The following is a 21914-nucleotide window of genomic DNA, read 5'->3' as shown; positions in this document are numbered from 1 at the left end:
TCCCTGAGCTGCTGGCCGCTTCGTCTCCACTCCGGGCAAAAAGTGGCAGGAGGGATATGCGAGGAGGGGGCTGTCCCTGGTCGAAGGCAACGCTCCCGGGGACTGGATAGGACGGGAGCTGTGTGCCAAGGGCTCTCCGCCAGCACAGGGGCCGCGCACCCGGCGGTCCCGTCACCCTCGGGCCCGCGGTGGCCACGTAAAAGTCATCGCTGGGCCGAATGCCTCAAATCTCCGAGCTGTGCCAGGGCGGGTGAGAAAACTTAGTGGGACAACTGGTGAATAATCCGCAGTTGTCCCTGGGAGAAATATATGGGCTTCTTCTGTCGTGCCAAGCACTGTCCAAAGCTTTTCATAAAAAGTTACTTCTTACTAATTTAGACCCTCATTAAATTGAGTCTGGCATTAAAATATTGTATTACTGCCTGGAAGAGTTTAGGTCTAAACCAAAGGTATGTGAGGGTTGTAATCAGATTACTAGTTTGATATTCCTTTTCTTTACATTACTTGCAAGGAAAATAACCAAAAGGAAGATGCAAAAAAATAATAAAAAAAAAAAGAACTCGCTCAGGTTTTAACAGTTCTCTAATAAATTTTTCCCTACTCAGTTTATTTCTTAAAACATTTTATGCAGTCTTAGCCAGTCTAACAGACGGTTATATGCTGCCAGATCTTTAACAACATGAAACATACGTCATTAACAGCAGAATGTCAATATGGTGCTGTATCTGGAGTCTTGGACGATTCCTGCTACACTGTGAGTTCTGCCTCTGGCTGTGTGAAGCATTTTCTCCAAGAGCATGCTAGGATGACAATGGGACTGAAACATCTTGTATGTCTTAGGAAACCAGTAGGGTGCAATTCTGTTATGCATAATTCATTCTCCTTTATCCCTTTCATGTTCCCCAAAACTGACAGCGAACCTAATCCTGCTCCCATGTGGTAGATAATGGAAAGACTCCAACAGTGCTTCATTTGTGAGCCGATGTGACTATATTTTAGGTGCCCATTTCAGGAGGGAACTAGTGAACAGAGGGAAGGTGGCCAATTCAATCATCCTAATAGAAACAGAATGTCAAATAGAGGACACAGAATGAATGAGTATGGGGGAACTTGGGAGATGTTCTCTCTTCATCCAGTCAATGTGTCTGCCTCTCTCCAGTTACCTTACAAGGAACTGCCAGAAAATGCCAATAGAATCCCTGCTCCCCAGCTCTCTTCTGACCTTTACCACAACTTGTCTTGCCTTTCTTAGAGCCTTCAGGCTCTCCTTCTTCTTTAGATTCAGGATGCTGGGATCTGTAATTGGTTCTCTTTGGGGAAGTGGCCATTTTAAGGTGGAAGAGAAAGAAGGACGGATTACCTTCCAGCCAAAGTCAGACGAAAGATGTTTTGACAGTATCTGAGCAATTGCACAATTCAGTCAAGAAATGGCAGTATTTCCCAGGTTGTTTCTCTTTCTGTATTGAAATTCATCCATATACATTTGTGTATATAAAATTCATATGTCTTCCCAAGACCTGGGTATAGAGACAGTCTCTCTGGCCCCATGCCTTGCTGGCTGCAAAGGTCCAACTTTAACAGAAGAGTAAAAGAGACTTTTGTCTTTAACAGTCCACAGCTGTTTGGCTGACATGCTCCCTGGCTTGATAGAGACTATAAGTTTAAACGTCCTCAAGCTGACCAGGGCACGGAAGTGAGGTTTCCTCAGCATTTTTTTTCTTTTTCTTTTTTTTTTTTAAGAGTACATACTGTTTTGGTACATAAGATGAAATTCCTGCTTATGTAGCAGAGATACCTGGTTGTTTAGAGACTTCTCAAGCAAAACAGCATGAGTCCTCATCAACTAGACGATGATGGATACAGGCAAGAGGATTCCACCACCTGTGACTTTGATACATGCTAAGAGGAGCCCTGTGTAACTCATAACATATGCTCACAGTACATTTCTCTTTCTCCCTGTACAAAGCATGGGATAGTGCCACTCTTTGTTCTTAAATCAAAAAATATTTCTGTAACAGACAAATCTTTTTCTCAGGTCAAAAACCAGGGAATAACATTGTGGGGTCCAAAACAGAGGCCCAGGTCTATGAATTATCAAATATTTATTTTAGCCCTAGTTTAAAACAAAACCCCAGATTTTCCAATTTGATGTACAGGTGGACAGAAAGATTTTGGGACAGAGAAGCAAAACTAACATATATCGATAGCCTGTTAGAGGAAAGGCCTGCATTCCAGTGACTGTTGCTACAGCTTCTTGGTTCACTTTTAAAACCACTAGACCCACTAAAAGCCAGAAAAGTATCTTTATAATAAGGTGTCATAGAACCCCCATCAAAGAGAGAGAAGTTTGGATTTGACTCAGACAGTTTTATAAGCATATCACTGGGTCTTTGCTTTCTGGCAAAAATTCTAGCACATTGGCTAATCTGCACTCTAAGTGCTTGGAATAATTTAAAGCGTCAGGTGGCTTCTATAGGAAGACCTATAGCAAGTCATGGTTGCTGCATAAAAGGACACACTGATGTATAAGTGTGAAATCCAGGTAATTATAGATTTGTCAGCTCAACTGCGACCCTAATAAAAAATTCTTCACATAAAAGTCAATTAATAGAAATTAAAAATAAAGTAATATAATTGTTTTCTATCAACCTGGAAAATCTTACCATGCCAACTTGGAAATCTGGTTGACAAGCAGAATAGCATCCAATTATGGCTTTCATAACATACCAATTGGTACTGCATGATTTGAATCATATGAAATGAAAGCCATGCATACTAAGTGTTTTCAAAACTTCTTAAATGACAGGCTTAAAAATGTTTATGAAAAAGGGGAAATTTATTAAATGGATTCTCTTTGAGAGAGTGCCACTTAGGCTAATTTTTTACTTCTGCACTGGTTTACACTTGTAAGCACACAGTTTGTGGTAATTGGGAGTGGGGCTGCAGCAGGGCCTCATCTCCAATGGGCTCCAGATGTGAAAAGCAGGTGATCAGCATTGGAGGTAATGAGACCTGGAGTACCCAGGTGCCCTGAGCCTGGGTAATGAGACCTGGAGTGCCCAGGTGCACTGACCAGTCGGGGAAGGGAACAGAAGGCACACAGGTGCAATGCATGAACAATCAGGGGTCTAAAAGGTTGGGCTGAGGAGCAATAAAGAGCAGACATTGAAGTCTTTTAGAGTGGTATGTTGTTATTCTGTGTGAGCAGGTGCTTTAAGCTTTCTGGAGAGGTGTGGTGTTACTCTGTCTGGGTTGATGCTTTCTGAAATTGTATGGTGCTACTCTGTGTGTAGTGGCTGTCTCAACTGTGACATATGCTGTGACATGCATTTCCCACAATGACCTGTGAAAATGGCAGCTATTACTGATGACTACTGAAGATGACAAAAACTTTGGGGGAGTAACAATAGGACGATTTATAGTGTTGGTGATATATTGAGACAGATGTGTAGTTACTGGATATAAGTGTAAAGCTGAGCCCTGGCTCTGCTTATGCATCAAAATAGTCACTGGCAGCACTTCACAGTGCCTGTGGCATGCACCTCACCTTGTTTTAGTCCCCTGAAAGTGCCTGGTGTTAGCCAGTTACAAAGTTTCTCATTGTTCATGGAGAGAATGGGGTTCCCATCAGAGGACCCTCTAGCCCAGAGGTTTTAGGCAGTCATGCTGGGGTGATTTGGAAGGTTTTGGAAGCTCCAATGACTATGAAGAGAGTACAGGGGAAAAATGCATCCATAGTTATAGGATAGAGTGTTTAATCCTAGAAAGTACTGATGCAGAAAAAAATGATGGGGGTAGCTTATCAAGAAAGTCAATGGGCTGTAGCAATCTCTGTTATCATTTTTTGACTGGGAGATTCTCCAGAGTAATACAGTTTGTCTATGGAGCACAAATGCACTGTTTTTCCAGAACGTTTGAGCTATGTTGATTAAGTAGCAAAATCCAAGATATCTATGAGTATTCTCTGGGATCCTTGAATATTTATTTTAAAAAGAGAGTATCAGTTAAAGTAGGGGCATTATGCCTTCTTCTGTTATTATTAGACTGCTGCCTCGAGATCCTATGAATAAAGTCTTAGAAAGGATCATAATAAAGTGAGAAACACTGAGAGGAAAACCACAGGGTTAGCTGGAGGTTGAGAAATATGCCACTCAGGGAAAAGCTTAAAAAATCACAAGCCGTTTAGCTTGTCAAGGAGAAAATCAGAGGGGTCACAGCTACCTCCCGGAGGTAGGGTATTGATTCTAGAAGGCTATTTTGTATAGTGGACAATGACATATCAAGGTGAAAGCTGGAGACAGACAAATTAAGGTTAGAAGTAAAAGGCACATTTTTCTCTGTGGAAAGCTATGGAAGTATAAAAGTTCTTCACTGGAAATCTGAAAGGCAAGATTTGATGTTTTCCTAAAACCAGTTAAGTGGTTTCAAGCTGTGCTTAGGAACTCTTGGGGTCTATTGATCATTTCTAGAAAGTCTGTGAAGGCAACAGAGAAAAGCATGTTCATGTGTTCTATACTACAAGCCACAGATAAATTTTTAAGTAATTCTGCAGTTTCTTGGAAAACAACAACTAAGAAAAATAAACCTCCAAGGATTAATTTCAGGTGCTGTGATTTTTGTTCTATAGGAGGGCAATGACCTCATCCCCTAGTTTATAATCTGTGACAAAGAAGTAAGAATGAGCAGAGGTACATAGAATAGGATGGAGAAACATCTCAAAATTGCTGAAATATGTCTTAAGTAAACAACTGTAACCATGATGGAAGACCAAAAGAATGTAAGGGAAATTAGACCAAAGCCATTATATGTCTGGAGTTAGGAAACACAGGCAGAGTCATGTGTTACTAAGAAAATTGCCCCAGGCACCATGACATCAAGAAAAAAAGTGCAGCACAGGGATCTATGGTCAGATTTACTACCTGAGCCTACAGGCAGTGATTCAACAACACAGACAGAAAATCCCTAGTGAAACTGATCATTTTAGGTGACCAGACCTATAAAACATGAGCTTAAGCACTGCTGCCTGGTATCACCACAAATGTAGCATTGATTTGTGGAACCTCATTTTAAAACACTGAATATTAGATCTGGGTCACAGACTTGCAAGTGGTGCTGCTGTTTGTCCTCACCAGCAGCCAGCTGTGCAAAGTCACTTGTCTGGCCCATTCTTGAGAACAGCTGCAAGCAGGTTTGATTTGTCCAGTCTTCTGATTTTCCTTTTTGTGCCTGCGCTGCTACAGGATGCTGTGTGCTTCTCCCTTTTCTATATGTGCTTCTGGTCCCAACTCTTAAATGACTTTTGCTGACTTTATGTAACTTTTGGACAGTTTTCACTGCAAATGTTGAGACAAATACTGCACCAGCATGCACATAGGAAGGGAGAGAAAAACAATATCCTAAGCTGAACATGCTGATATATTAAATTTTGAGAAACTGTTGTATCAGATTGTCACCCTGGTACCTAGTGACAGTACCAATTGACATCTAGTGTGCATGCAAAATTCAGAGTCATGCTTTCAAAAACTGAATATAATCCACAATGAAATAAGAAATGTGTCCTTCCTGAAGTCAAGTAGGGTTTTTATCCCCCATTTGTATCAGTGGAACCAGCATTTAGACATAAATTCAGGTTTAAAAATACTGGGCTATGTTTTCTCATAGGTTTTTCATAATAAGAAAGTAATAGCTTCAAAAAGACTGCATTTCTTCTGCAGCCCTGTTCCCAGGTTTGTAGATTTAAAGCTGAAGAGACCTTTCTGACGTGATATAGTTTGACTTCTTGCATTAATAAACCAAACTTGTCTCGGTCCCTCTGTGGGCCTCTCAGGAACCCCCGGCCAGTCCCGAGTCAGCAGACACGGGGGGGGCAGCCCCAACACGGCCAACAGCAGGAGACTCTCTCATGCCCCGAGGGTACTGAGGGCACCTAGGCTGGTCGCCTTTGCAGCAGAAGAGAACCAGAGACATCGGTAGATGATAAAGGGCCGACTCTTAGCAGGGCTTAATCCAAGGTTTATTCTAAGAGTCCCAAAGGAGCTCCTGCACCTCAGGGGCCTCCTGCTGAGACCCCCGGGAGATGTGCCAAGGTTACATTTAAAGGGAGGTGGAAACCAAAAGTAGATAACATTTTACTAACCAATAGGTGACCCTAAGGGATGGGTACTGCGGGATAGACATTTAGGACAGCGTACGGGGTAAGGCGTGGGGGGCTGACCCCTGGCCTCTGGCTAATCACTCAACGACCTGGACTGAAGCTTCCAGATGCAAGGGATGGGATGCTGAGTGATTGACAGAGAGCCAGGGTGGGGGTTTGGGGATGATCTCATCCAGGGAGAGGGATAACACAGGTAAAGGGAGGGGGGTACAGTCTGGGATAAACCATTTGGGAAAAATACGGGGATACAAAACAAAACTACTTCAAAGTATTACGAAGTATAAAAACGCACTTCAACACAAACTGTTTTGCTGTCTGACCTCCTGCTTCGTTTGTTTAAAAGTGTAATATCTTTTAGAAAAAGAAAATATCAAAACTTGATTTTAAAATAGGAAATCAATTTTACAGTGTCTTGAGACCTAGAATCGCCCACCATCAGTGTTAGGTAATTCAAGTGATAAATGACTGGTTTTAATTTGGTTGTTTTTTTCCTCTGGATCTTGTGTTGTGAATGAACAGTAATGGTTTATCAGGATCCTGTGCTCAGTCTTAAATATTTTGATGTAAGTAATCTGAAACTATTAGTTTGGATTTAGTAACAGAGTTGTCCTCAAACCCTTGTATCTTCTACCTAACCCCTTGTGTTATTTCTGTGATCAATTTCTTTGCACCTGTCAAAGATGCTACTTTACAAATAAAGCAACAAGTTTTAGTAAGAACAGTAATGATGTAGGTTCTCTGTGTGTAATACTGCCCAGACATTCCTTCTGGACTGCTCTGTGTTCTCTTCTCTGGGGCAAGATGTATTTGCCTTCTCTTGACTTCAGCATTTTTTCAGCATGGGAACACTTTTCAAATTCTGTAAATTATCTTGTAAACAAATTAGGAGATATCACCCAAGCATTGTTATAAAGACTGAAATGCATCTTTATGCTGAAGCCTGAGACCATTAACTCATGTCTTGGCACAACAAAGATGGCATGTGAACTTGTCATCTACTGTGTTGCAGTTTGTGCTCAATTCAAAATACATGTAAGGGATCAAATATCTTCCTTTGGTGACGGAAAGTTTCCCGTCAATTTCCCAAGGCTGAAGTTCTGAGCAGCCATCATACATATGGGTCCTATGTAAATTCCTCTACACAGCCACCTAGATAATCATAACTTTATTGAAATATTTTAAGGGTTTTATAAGGATTGAACCTTCTAGTTATGCAAAATTCTTTCTTGTCCTCTTGAGTTATAGCTTGCCTTTAATCCTTTGTTAAGTTCAACAGAACATCACTGGCTCATATTGTTGACAGTGTTCCAAAACTGCTAAGCCATGATGCTGGGCTTTTATTGTTTTTTCATTCCTTTATGGGTAATTTCATTCCTTTTTGAGGTCTGGGCACACATGTGCAGTATACATATTTCCTAAATCTGATCATCCAAGAACCTCAGCCTTTTTTTTTCTGTTTTTCTTTCCCACTCAAGAATTTTCCAACACCACTTCATAAATAGGGAAGATTCTGGCTTGCAGTGAGAAATGTGTAATGCAGAATGGAGAACCATTTTTCCCTTGCTGACCCTCTTGGTAATGAGTTTAGTTATGTTGTTGGAAAGCAAACTTGTCTTATTTTCTCTTGATTTGCCTGCATTTCATAGACGTAGCAAAATGAAGCCTTTTCAGTCATTTCACAATCAATAATTTGACATCATTAAATACAAAAATTCAGAACATAAAAGTAAAAAATGCAAAACTCTGAGCTTTTATCACAGAGTCATAGAAGGGTTTGAGTTGGAAAGAACAATAACGATCACACAGGGAAACCTCCCTGCTATGGGCAGGGACACCTCTCACTAGATCAGGTTGCTCAAAGCCCCATCCAACCTGACTTTCAACATTTACTGTAGTGGGACTACAGAACTTCTATCAGTGATCTGTTTCAGTACCTCACCACCCCCACAATGGAAAAAACCAAAACAAGTATTACATCCAATCTGAACCTTCCCTCTTTTACTTTAAAACCATTGTCCCTTGTCCTGTCATTACAGGTCCTGGTAAAAAGCCTTCCTCATCTTTTCCATAAACCCTATTTGGATATTGAAGGAAGTCAATAAAGTCCTCCGTGAGACTTTTCCAGGCTGAATATTGCCAGCTCTGTAAGCCTTTGTCTATAGGAGAGGTATATCAGCCCTTGGATCATTTTCAGGGTCCATCTCTGGACCTGCTCTAACAGGTTTCTGTCTTTTTTTGCACTGGGCCATCCAGATCTGGGTGCAGCACTTCAGGTGGAGTATCACAAATGGGGAATTGAGGGGGGAAACACCTCCCTTGCCTTGCTGGTTATGCTTCTTTTGATGCAGCTGAGGATGTGGTGGCTTTTTGGGCCATGAGCGCACATTGACAGGTCATGTCTGCTTTTTTCATCCGCTGAGGAAAGTCCTTCTTCCCAGGGTTTCTCTCAATCCATTTATTCCTCCAGTCTGTGTTGATACTGGGCACTGTCCTGACCCATGTGCAGAGCCTTCCAGTCACCCTTGTTGTTGTAAAATGTACCTCTGCACTCACAGTTTGGGTTTGGTTTCTTTAATAAAGATTGCTTTAGATCATAAAAAAAAAACAGAATCCATATATAACTGATGAAAATATACAAGCAATCAGATTTTCAAATTGAATGATTTATAAATATTGAGAAAGCACATGAAGCGTGCTTAAGATTTTCTTTTAAATATATGCAGTTTTTAAATCAGCTTGCTAAGGAAAAATATTTTGAATCTGCTTTGGATGGCAATGAGAGTCTTCAACTGATCTTAGGAACACTGGTGAGAATGACTTATCTCTGGTTCCAGATTAGTGGGAATACATTCAGGCTGCCCAAATCTTTATTGAGATCACATTGTCATACAGAGGAGTTGAGTTCACAGTTTTATGCACACAACACATTAACACAAACTGGTTAATCACCTGGCATTGGTTAAGCAGAATTTATGCTGATACTGTGCTAATGACCTTGCACTATCATTAGACTAAATCGGTCTCCTGGGGGGGAACGCAACAAGGCATACTAATTCAATGCATTCCTAGGAAGTAGCATGTACAATAAAATATATTTTGTCATTTATTGAGCTCGATTTTTAATTCAAGAAGTATTAGATTAAATACCATGGCCTCTCCAGAGACCTCTGGAATGGCAGAACAAGATGAAAACACGCTGTAGAAAAATACAAGGAAAAGAAGGATTCATGCACTCCTGCAGCAATTATGGACATTTTAAAATACTGAGGTACTCAATAAATAAATGTCATAATAATCTGCTCTAAACATAGATTTTCAAAAACAAAACTTAGAAGGGTAAACAAAACTTTGAGGGCTAAATCTGATGTAGACATGGTGTATTCCATTTGCAGTCTGAGAGAAAAGCAGGTGCCACCAGAGGGTGCTTGATCTAATATGCCATTTTCATAATTAACTTAGGAAGTGTTGAGTTCCCCTAACCCTTCCCCAACCTCCAATGGCTTTCTTTTTGCATAGTGAGACAAAAGCAGATGATTAGCACAGACTTAGATGTTTATCTTAAGAAAACCTAAGTTACCAATCAGGAGTTAGAACATTTCTGAAATAAAACACTTTATGAAACTTAATTCAGCCACCTTTTGGCATATGTTGTAATTACTATGTGTGAAAACTACTTTTTTCAGAGGATTAAATATACCTAATGGAGATAAATAATGACTTTGCGGTACAAAGGGAGATAGTCTGTAGAAAATTTACTTCATTTGTTGCAGTGTTTAAAGTCATGAAGTGAGTGGGGCAGGAGGTGGATGGAAAAGAAAACTGAATCCCTGAGGCAGCTGAGTGGCATGAAAGGGTTTCTACACCCACATGTGTGTTGTTACACAGATGACACAAACCAGATTTCTCACAGCTGGCCTTCAGCTCTATGTTTCTCATTTTCTGGATGCCCAGCTGGAGACAGTAGAGTCTCATTAGAAAAAGTTCACAGCATGCATAACTATATTTGAAGCTAACAGTTGCTGTTTGCTGTTTCTTGAATATCTATAGTGCTACATAATACCAAACATTGTAAAACTCAGTGTCTAGAACTAACAGAAACTTAGTCTTTCTGCACCCCAATCCCATTTGAGAAAAGGGATGATGTACTTCACTATACACTGTAGCACCCAAATTAAAGACTGGTTTATGATCTGCCAAATAAAATCCTGCATCGAACCATAGATATGTCTGTAACATAGACAAAACTTGACAGGTTTTGAATAGGGTTAATGTGTCTAAGAATAAGCCCAGTTGCACCCTGGAAGTACCTTTTATTTTTTTCTATGAAACTAAGGAAAGCACAAACTGTCTACTTCAGCTGTAGACCTTAGGGCTGCACATGTCTGGAGGCAGTACAGGTGAATCCTGCTTTCTGTGCTGACCTCCATTTTGGACACTGAATGAGGCAGAGACTATAAGAAAAAATAGTCTCAGATCATTTTATTTGTTAGTTGTCTTTGTAATAGCTGTGCACAAGGGACCAAACTCAGTTTGCACAGAATGTTTTTTGAAAGTCTGGTGTGGCAATATTAATAGCAGTATAATAGTTATTCAGTGGGAATGAAAAGACATCAGCTTGAGGCAGACACTTGGAATGTTGCATTTCAGTTCAAACAGTTAAAGTTTGAGAAGAGAGTTGAACAGTAGGAAGAGAGAACAAATTGATAATAGGTAATTTTACCAGCTCTCCCTGAGAAGCTTTCATTTCTCAGTCCTGCGGCATGCAACAGAGCTTGCAGGGCAGCCCTGTAGGCCTGTGCATGTCTGAGCTCTAGTACTTTGTTCAGCATTCCTCTAGAATTAGTAAGGACATTTAATTTTCAAGAGTTTTCACAAAAATAGCCTAATCCTCAGGAATGGCAAACTATCTAGGTGTTTGTTAACATTCACACTGTAGAAATAGGAAAAGCATCAACAGCAATTATTTGTCCAGGGTCACATTGCACAAAATTATCAGGTAACGAGTGGAAGTACTAGTCAGTGTTTAACTCATTAGGCTAACATTCCAAAGTTTTCGCTCTGTTTCTTCCTGGCAAGGCTGCACTGTCCCATTGCATGTGGGCAATGACTTTGCATGCTGATGTTACAGGCTTGTCTAAAAGAAGGACCTTGACTAAGCCTTAAAAACTATGTGATATGATCATTTAAAACAGCTCAGGGATTACAGTGTCTGGCAGGAGGTGATTGTACTGCTTGATTCACAGTTCCTCAGACACAGTTTATGTTAAGCTTACCAGCCATCTTTCATGTGTCTTCCTGGTGTAAGTCATGTGGATATTTTATGAGCATTGAAAAGTCTTTCAATCTCACCAAACAGTCTTAGATACCATTGTACTGCCTTCCAAAGTTTTTCATCTGCACTTGGCTTGTTTAGAAGCTGCCCTGGATGGGGGAAGTCAGTAAGATTAGGCATTATAGGCTCTGCTGTAGTGTCACTCTGGCTACATTGCAATGAAAACTTATTTTAAGCAGGGGTAGGCCATGTGAGGTCCTTATTAGCCATTATCAACCCACTGAACAGTGTATGAGAACTTGTGACCTTCCTAGGCAGGGCATAAACATCTAACATTGTAAAAGGGCTTTGGAGGCATCAATTCTGAGTCTGATTTGATTTAGTTTACCACATGACACCAGAAAACTGATTTTGACCTTTAAATAAAGGTCAAACTGCCAAAATTGCCTACTAACTTTGGAAATCTGATTTTCAGAAGAGTGCATCAGCTTCAACCACAGGAGATTTTCAGGCATTACAATTGTATCTCTCTTGCTGTTGCAGATTTACTTGGAAAGGGAAAAGAGAAATGGACCATGAACTCTTTAGTAATTCTGTTAACACTGACCAAATCAGCACATTATTAGATATATTTGCATTACTACCATTCTCCACCCACTGTTTAAATAAGGACTATGTGGGACTATTCATTGAGTAACCAAGATCTTTTGGAGAACTGCTGTTTGTGTGGCTATGCTGCCAGCTAGTTTATATCAAAAGTCACTGGAGGTGGGAATGAATTGTATTTATCAATTTGATATCTGAATTTATCCTATGGAGATCTACAGGACAAAGTCACATAGTGATGCTGTACATAGACAGCTGTTTTAGACTGAGCACATCATGGATCTGGTGCAGATCTAAGACACCAAGAGAAAACTTCAACAAAGTCATCTACAGATACTTACTGATGAAAGAAATATCCCTGCTTTGAACTACAGAATCTGCAGCTATGGTCTTCAGTCAGGTGTCAAAGTAAACTAATCTGGAGAAAAATCAGCTGAGTCACTGAGATCTCAAAAGAGCAGTTTGTAAAAGGAAAAAATGATCAGTCTCTTTCTTGGATTAAAAGATAAAGGAGGCTTACTGCAGATTTTACAAAAGCATTCAAACAATGTTTTCTGATCAAATCTTACAGTTTTAACAGAGAAGGAATTTGTTTAGGTAATTGAAATGGAAGTTATGTGCCTATTTTTATTGTATTCTTACAGGTGACACTTTTACCTCTTCATACCTGCACAAACACACACAGAGTCATATATTTGCATGAGAAAGATCCTACTTTATGTCCCTCATTGGCTATAATCAGTAATGAAAAGGACCTCAGTTCTAGTAATGTAGCTTTGTGACAGTGAGGCAGGTAACCAGTCTATGATTTACAGTCTCACTACTTTTCAATCACGTTTTCTTAGCGTTTTCCTAACAAAATAATGATAACAATTCTACAGAAGCAATAATAATGAATTCTTCTCAATTCTGTTGCTGAACACACAGAAGAAAAAGCAAATGAGGTGCAAGGGGCAATTTTCTGTTTGTCTGAAAATGCCCTTCAAAGTCTGTTATAATACTTTAAATAGTGTAAACAGAGATTTAGATGAGAAATTAGAAGGCTTACTCTTATGTTTGGCATTTGAGAAGCATGGAAAAAAAAAAGAATCCGAGGAAGATGAGCATACCTAGCTTGGAATTCGGTACATAATTGCAGAGGAAGGAGCTATACTTTCACAAAGTAAATCAGCAATGGTAGTTCATAAAAGTTGATCAGTAGGTGATTTTAATGCTTGGCTTCCTGTTGGTATTTTCGGTCAGTCTCAATGTGATTGACAGCTGAGTTGTAGTCCAAGTAATTGTTAGTTGTAGCCCCACTAGCCAATTTTTAATGGATGTTGAACTACCCTGCACAGCATTTATGTGTTACTTTACCTTTACCCTGAGTTTTAAGGTACCCAAGGTGATTTGGCTTATTTTACAAGCAGTACTGATTCATGAGCAGTAGTCTATTTGAAGTTTTTTGTTAGTCTCCATAAAACAATAATTTTAAAAATGGAAATACATCATATTAGACATGCTTGATTTGGTAAAATATATCACATTTTAAGTAAACACAGCTTTTGGGATCTTATGCCAATTTGTATATTTTCAGAAGTACTGAACATCAAGTGGCAGTCTACCTGGTAACAAGATGAGGTATCTCAATATGTTCCATACCCACTGAGTTAATGTCTTAGGTAGAGTCTGTGATGAGTAAATTCAGACCTGTGTAGTTCATACAGAGGTGATAAACAGGTGTAGTGAAATAATAATACATTTGTGCCTTCCTTTGGTTTATAATTAACATTGCCTTCATTTTTCTGCTATCTCCTGAAATTCAATTTTTCTTCCCTTTTTTTGTAGCTATTCTTGAACTTTGTTATGCACATCTTAGTCTTTCTGAAGGCAGGTATATTGGCCTATGCTGCACTAATCTTCCATAATTGATTTGGGATGAGTGCCAGTCTCTTTTATTATTCTGTGCTGATATCTTTATATGACTGGCTTTTATCCAAATGCTGTCATCTTTTGCATTCTCTTTGTCCTTTTACTCTTTTTGTGCTGAGAGACCATATTTTTAGCCTTTGAGTGTTGCCCCTTCTTCCCACTAATCGGCAGTGTAAAAGGTACAAAGGACAAACTTTCCAAATATTGAGATCCCCATGCTTGGCCTTTCTAATATTTTCTCTACTAATTTTGGTTAAGGCCATTGTTGCACCTTGTTACTGAAATGACATTTAAAGGTTTCATTAATTTTATTCTGATTTATTGCTTTGGTGAACTTATTTTCATTGCCTTATTTTTTTTTTCTTGAAATAAAAGCATTTTACTTCATATTTTCCACGCTATAATTGATTCATTAAAGAAAAGGATATGATACATAATCACAACATTGTGCTCTCATCATGTTCCCATATGGGTTTCTCAAAGGCAGTTCCTCTATGACTGCTCTATCCTCCCATGTGCCCTGGCATGATGGGGCACAGACTTTTCAGGAGTTCAGTTGATAGAGTCCCTTGGGAGGCTGACCTGAAGGGCAAAGTAGTGCAGGAAGGCTGGACATTCTTGAAGAAGATCTAAAAAACCACAGGGGAAAGCTGTTCCCATGTGCCAAAAAATAAGACAGAGGGGCTGGCTAAACAGAGAGCTTTATCTGGAACTCAGGAAGAAAAGGAGAGTTAATGGAACACTTTGGAAATAGGGTCAGGCAAACTCACAAGTACTGTGAGGATGTTGAGAGGTTATGAAGGGGGAAATTAAAAGAGCAAAAGCCCAACTAAAAGTTATTCTCTCTACTGCCATAAAAGACAACAAAGAATGTTATTTCAAATACAATGGCAAAAACAGAAGGGCCAAGGAGACTCTGTATCCTTTACTGGATGCAGAGGAACACTTAGCAACAAAGGCTGAGGAACTTAATGCCTTCTTTGCCTCAGTCCATAATACTGAGATCAATTGTTTCCCCAGTACCCAGTCCTCTGAGCTAGAAGACAGGGATGAGGAGCAGAGTGAAGTCCCTATAACCCAGGGAAATGGTCAGCCACTGGTACACCCTTTAGATACACATAAGTCTGTGGAGCTGGTTGGAGTTTTCAGTGGGGTGTGTGTCAGTCTGTTCTCCTAAGTAACAGCTGACAAGACAAGAGGAATTGGCCTCAAATTGTGCCAAGGGAGGTTTAAATTGGATATTAGGAAAAAATTCCTCACCAAATAGGTTGCCAAGCACTGGAACAGGCTCCCCACAGTAGTAGTGGTGTCACCATTCCTGGAGGTATTTAAAAGATGTGTAGATGTGGCGCACAGGGGCATGGCTTAGTGGAGCACTTGGCAGTGCTGGGTTAAACTTAATTATCTTGGAGGCCTTTTCCGACTTAAACAATTCTATGATTTCTGTAAAACATGTTGTCAAATAGATAACTTTATAATGAGCTTTAATGTAATGGAAAGTCATCTTGGTTTTGTACTGTGGATCACTGTGTTCTCATCTTCCTTATAAGGCTCATAATATATATGACTTCTTTTTGATTAAAGGAAAGAAGCTATTCCTAGACAAAAGAAAATTCCTATGTTGTTTATATTTGATTTGGTTTTTTTGCACGGTCCAGCTCTTTCTTCTTGTATCATCTGTTGCAAAATGAGCTCTGATCTAGATAATATAGAAGAAAACCAGTTCCTTGGTATCTTGCTATGAACTTTCAGCAGCAATCTACAGAGGAAAAAAAGTGTAAAATTCAGTTCAATTGTGGGTCAAGAGAAAATCACATAAAACCAATATCCTCAATACATATTTTTTAGATTTTAATCCAAACTCCAACCAAACCATTTGTCATTCCAGATCATTAAACCTTGGATAATAGAGGCAGCCTTATTCGGCACAATGCATTATCATTCCCTTAGCCAAAAATGTGTAGCTGATTCAGCAGTTGAACTAATATGATCGGTAGGCTCTATGTCAGGTTGACATTGATTAAATTAGGTATTTGCTGGAGAAGAGGGCTTCAAAAAAAATTTTTTTATCAGCCAGATGCCCATCACCAACATAATGAAGGCCTTGTAGCCATCCTCTCCTGTGTTCAGTTTATGACATCATCAGTGATTCATTTTTTACTACTCTAAGACCCATTTTTTTGCATATGGAAAAGTTTTCATGGATGAACCCAGCTGGACCCTAGATATTAGAGTAAGCGAGTGAACAAGTGAAAAAGACTTTTAGTTAATGTTCTTTTTGTAAGCAAGATTGTGATTTTCATGTCTATGGTTTTAAGGTTGTAAATACCAGAGAACATACACATAGAAATTTGGGATCTGATTCCAGCAGATATAAGGATTTTTACCTGGATGCTTTAGAGATTACACTACTTGGATGCATTTCTGGAGTATTAGATTTCCTTTGGTATCCTTATGCAAATTCAGATAACACCTTGTAACTGTGTATGCGTTCTTTTAGTAGTACTAAAAATAATAATGAATTACCATGTCTTTAATACAATTTATATAATATACTATGTGGAACTGATGCAATTACAATAATTCCTCATCTTAAATAGTATCTGAGCTATTTCCAAGATATGTTCATCTCTGTAACACCTCTCTTATGCATTATTAATTATAACTTGTCATTGTTTTACAGAAGAACTGGAAAACAGAGGTTCTGTGTATGCTGTTCTTTGAAAGAAGATTCACTAATTGCCCTTCTTATTCATGAGGAGTGTCCAAAGGCCAGGTTTAGGGTAAGCCAGCTGCTGTACACATTAGGAAAATGTCTAGTACCTCATGCATTGTAACGTGTATCCAAAGGTGCTGTTATCTGCTGTGACAGAAGATCCACCCCAGCAGAATGTGTCTGTCTGTTTTCATATTTCTTGCCCACCTTTGCAGGTGCATCACAGGATTAATATCATGCATGCAAGAGAGAACAAAATTCTTAGAAGGTACTCATTTATCATTTACAAGGGAGAGTGGAATTTCTAGTCAATCTTCATTCTAATTGCTTACAAGGACAAGGTAGATACAATATCCCATTGTAATATTGCAGATATTTGGCTTTCTGTCCTATAACTGAAGCAACTTATACTTGCCAGCTAGTATGCTCAAAACTTTTAAAAAGAAAGGAGATTATTATCCTGTGTACATAGGTATTAGCCCTGAACCCAAAGGCTGCAGTGTTTAGCTGATTTAGATCACGGATTTGAATTTTCTGAGCAATTTGAAATTCAAGACATAGCACCACAGAAGATCAAATCCTTGTGCAGTCTATCCAAATGATTCAGTAGGCTATTTTACCATCTTGTCCTATGATTAACTATAGTGAGTAGTAATTAGCAAGGGTGCTTTAAGCTCTTGATTTAATGTGCTTTTAAAATAGATACAAGGTAAATGGAACCCTGGACAATCTTTCTGGCTTTCTCTTCTCTAGCATTTCAAAGGCACCTAGAAACTTGGCTTCTTAGTACTACTAAGCAGATTTTAGACCCAAAGGGCATGAGATACATAAAAATTAGTCTGGCTGTAACAGAAAATGGAAAGGGCAGATTGGCAGCATTACATCAGAGAACACCATTTCTTCAGCATAAAAGAGGAAAAGAATATGATAGCAGGTTGGACTATATCTTAAAACTCTTAGACTTCATATGACATTAATAAGCTAATTTTTCTCTCATGCTAGCATTATTATGTACAGAAGAAGAATGTAATGCTTTTGTGCATAATTTATTCTTTCCCCAAGCTAATCCCATACTCTGGGGAGAACTTTCAGAGTTCGACTCCAAATTTACAGGACTTGAAGAGATGTTGAAGTAAGTGTAGCTGCAGACGCATGAACATGAGTGAAGCTGACATAAAAAACCACAAACAGATAAGCAAGTGAACTACCAATATCACTCATTGCTACAAAATGTATTGAAGCTAACAGTTCAAGAGGAAACAGGAAATACTGGATGATTCGTGAGTAAGCATAAAGCAGCCTTGTAGTACCTAAAAACAACCTAGATGGAAGCTGGAGAGGGATTTTTAAAGGACATGTAGTGACAGCACATAGGGGAATAGCTTTAAACTGAAAGAGGTCAAGGTAAGGTCAGATATTAGAAGAAATCCTTTACTGTGAAGGTGGTGAGGCACTGGAACGAGTTGTCCAGAGAAGTTGTGGATGCCCCATGCCTGGGAGTGTTCAAGGCCAGGTTAGATGTGGTACTGGGGACATGGTTTAGTAGGAATTTGGCAGTGTTTGGTTAACAGTTGGACTGGATGATCTTAGAGGTCTTTTCCAGCCTAAATGAATCAGTGATTTTGTGATTCTTGACTGATAACTCACAGAAAAGCAGTGTGATCCACCATGAAATTTAATGTATATTATCATCTCAAACCACCATAGAAAGAGACTTCTATTGCCAGCTCTGTAAGACCCCCTGAGCATTAGTGCTTCTTACAACATATCTTTCACAGTATTTTCCATCAAGAAATTTGCTCTGGACTTTGCTTTCTATTTAAGATTTAAAAGGGTGAGGAATTTTGCTCTCTTTTGAGTCAAAAATGGTTGATTCAGTTCTTTAATCAATATATCTGTTATTAGTACACAAAACTGAAGCAAAAATTCTATGAAGATAGGATAAATGTCCAAAATATTGTGGAAAAGGACTGCAAATGATCCGTTACACTGAATTATTATATAAAATTAGTTCCTGCTGTGAAATGGGATAAAAAACTAGTGGTTGGAACTGGTCTTTCAGAAAATATTCCTAATTAGAAGTAGCTCAGATTTAGTATCATATTCATTGTATAATTTAAAGTAGAACAATGTAAGAAAACAAAAACAAATTGCTGTTTATGAAGTAGAGGTTCTTTACTCCTTTGGTGCAGTTTAGCATGATTGATTTTTCTGGGAAATTACATTTTCACACTTGGTATAACAATCACTGTCCCCGTCTCAGTCACTATGTAAATATCTACATTTAAATATGCATACAGTGCAGGGGACTGATTCTAGAAAGTATTTGCGCACCTAATTCCTACCCTTGTGTCCTCCAGTATCTTTCCTAATCAAGTCACATTAATCTATCAAACACTTCCAATACTAAGGTAGGAATCTATCTTGCAAATATTATTTATTAAATTCTCAGGGCCCTGTGAGTTTGGCAGACTTTGGACTGCTTTTTAACGACCAGTACATGCAGGTTCAAAGGTGCTAAATTGATGATGAAGCTCATCAGTGGAAGAACTGTGTCAAGTACCTATCAGACTTAAATTCTAGTCCTCTGCAGTCAACACTTCTTTATGGAGTCGCCTGTATATATGATATATAAAGCCCCAAAAATGTGCACTTCTATAAAATTTCTTGTACTCACTAATCTCTAGTATATTTCTCTGTAGTATTCTCTTGTACATGAGATTCAATACATAGATGGTTTCCTAGAAGTCAAAGCAAATGAAATATAATTATGAGCTTCAGTATGAGTTCCTAAGGCATAAGTAAATGGGCTTTTTCCAAAGTTCATCTTGCTGCCAAAGTTTATTGTGACTTTTTAGTTATTGGGGATATTTTTCAGTCTTTTGTGCAATGATTTGTTAATCCTTATTGCCAGAGAATATGGAGCTGTTCTGTGCAGATTTTTTGCTTTATGGATCACAGCAGGAAGACAATGACAAAGCTTAGACATGGCAAAATTTACTTTATTTGATACAAGATAAAATAGGAAAGACAGAAAATTCTATTTTTTCACTCTATAAGAGATATTGCAAATTAGCTCAATTGCAAAATACCTTATCATTGAATGCTAAATGGCATTCTAAAATATATAAATTATATAAGATGCATTAGACAAATTCACAAATAAAGCATTTTTATTTGAACTTTCTGTGTAGGCAAAGAAAAGCCATGTTGTTTGTAAAAGAAATTCATACATACCTCTCAGCTGTAGTAGCTTGCATTCCAGGTAGTGATAGCTGTCACCTTAGCTTTCTCACTACATATCCACTCAAGGGAGGCAGAAAACCCACAGCACTGGCAAGCCATAAAATTGTGAGACTCTATGTAAAGGCTTTTCCAGCTGTACTATTTCAACTAAAGAAAATATTTGCCATTATTTACAGACTTTTCCATGCCTGTCTTCTCGGGCATCTATGATTACGTTATTAGATGATTTTCTGTGGCCCTTTGATACAGCATGCCTCAGATATAAGGAAAATAATGAGGCCCTAAGTCTGAAAAATGTCTGAGCCTTATTTTAAACGTTGCAGCATCCATCTTCAAATTGAACCACTTTACAAACCTAAGTATAAGCACCCACTTAATTATTTTGTGGAATGGGAATGCTGATGAACCACAGAAGTAGTAGAGAGAGAAATTGTACTGAAAGTTTTTAATAAAGCTTTTCTCCATGTCCCAGCTACTCAACATATTGTAACACCAAGGGTGTAGACCAACAAACCCCCCACCCCACTAAAAAACCAAAGAAACCACCCAGAAAACAATTAATGGGGAAAATAAATGGAAAAAAAATACACAGTTGCTAGTAAGAAAAGTGTTTAAAATATATGTAAATAAATATTTTCTCTTTTTCGGATATGTTATGTGAAACATAATTATCTTAAGAAATTTGAAGATATTGAAAATTATTTCAAGTGCTATTAAAAAAAAGGTGTAGTGACTAAAAATGAATTATTTTCAAAGAGCTAAGCAAATTCCAAAATCCTCTGAAAATCTACCAGGTGCTTTTTTAGATGTGCCAAGTGTATCTCTCTGCTATTTTTCATTTTAGTCTTCCTATAGATTTTTTACAAAATTTGATATATGATTAAAAAGTGATAACTTTCTTCTTTTTTTTGTGGTTGATTGATACCACTGTCAAGATCCAAGTTTTTGGGCTGCTTCACTGCCATGAGAGGGAAAAATCCATCCCTGCTATCTTTTTTTATGAATTTCCTCAGGTCAGTAGGGTACTTCCTGTACAGCTTTGGAACATGGGGGTTCTAAATGAAGAACCTGAGTATTTTTCAGGTGAAACTCATATATGGAAATATTAATGATCAAATTATGGACGTCTTGGACACCTTCCCAGGGCTGCATGAAATTTAAACATTCCAGTGCAGAAATGCAGGTACTAATCCCATCCCTCTAATGGTAAAATTCAGCAGATGCTTTGTGTTCTTGTCCTGGGCAAGACCAGACACGTCAGTCTGTGATGAGGGCTGAAATGTTTGACTCCTGACTCAGTAAGAAGTCTTTTCCAAAGAGCAGGAATTCCCACAGTCCACACTCATAGAGCAGCCCAGCTCTATGGTAAAGGGAGCCTTTACCTTCTCTTAAGAGGATCTACAGAATCAGCACAGCTTCAGAACAAATGACCTCTGTGTTCACACAACAAGACTTGAGAATATTTAATCTACTGACTTAGCCATACATATAGAGGTACACTGTGCCCTCTAAAATAAAAAGATAAGACAAGACTTAGAAAACAAAGAGGTTGGAGGTTTAATTACTTGACCAATTCTGTATTATCATCCTTTACAAGCAAAAGAACAAGATTTCTTAGGAATGGAGAAGTTATCAAGTAAAGGGCAAAAGAGAAGTTTAAGTAGTGGAAAGTGTTTTACAGAACAACTCCTTCATTGATGCGACTACAGAAAGGGAAGAACAGAGTATGTACAGAATTTTAACAATCATCTCTTGTCTCATGAGACAGCACCTGAAGTAATGTGTCCAGGGATTATTCAGCCTGGGGAAGGCTTCAGGTGGAATTTTATTGTGGTCCTTCAAAATGTATAAAGGTTTTATAAGAAAAAGGGATACCTTTTAACAGAGCCTATAGTGAAAGAAAAAGGGGCAATAGTTTTAAAACAAAAGAAGGGTGGTTCAGAATGGATGTAAGGAAGATTTTTTTTTTTTTTTTTTTTTTTTTTTTTTTTTTTTTTTTTTTTTTTCTA

This window comes from Geospiza fortis, unplaced genomic scaffold (assembly GCF_000277835.1).
Source record: "Geospiza fortis unplaced genomic scaffold, GeoFor_1.0 scaffold16, whole genome shotgun sequence".
NCBI lineage: Eukaryota > Metazoa > Chordata > Aves > Passeriformes > Thraupidae > Geospiza > Geospiza fortis.
The sequence above is the reverse complement of the archived record's forward strand: the minus strand, read 5'-3'. Positions refer to the sequence as shown.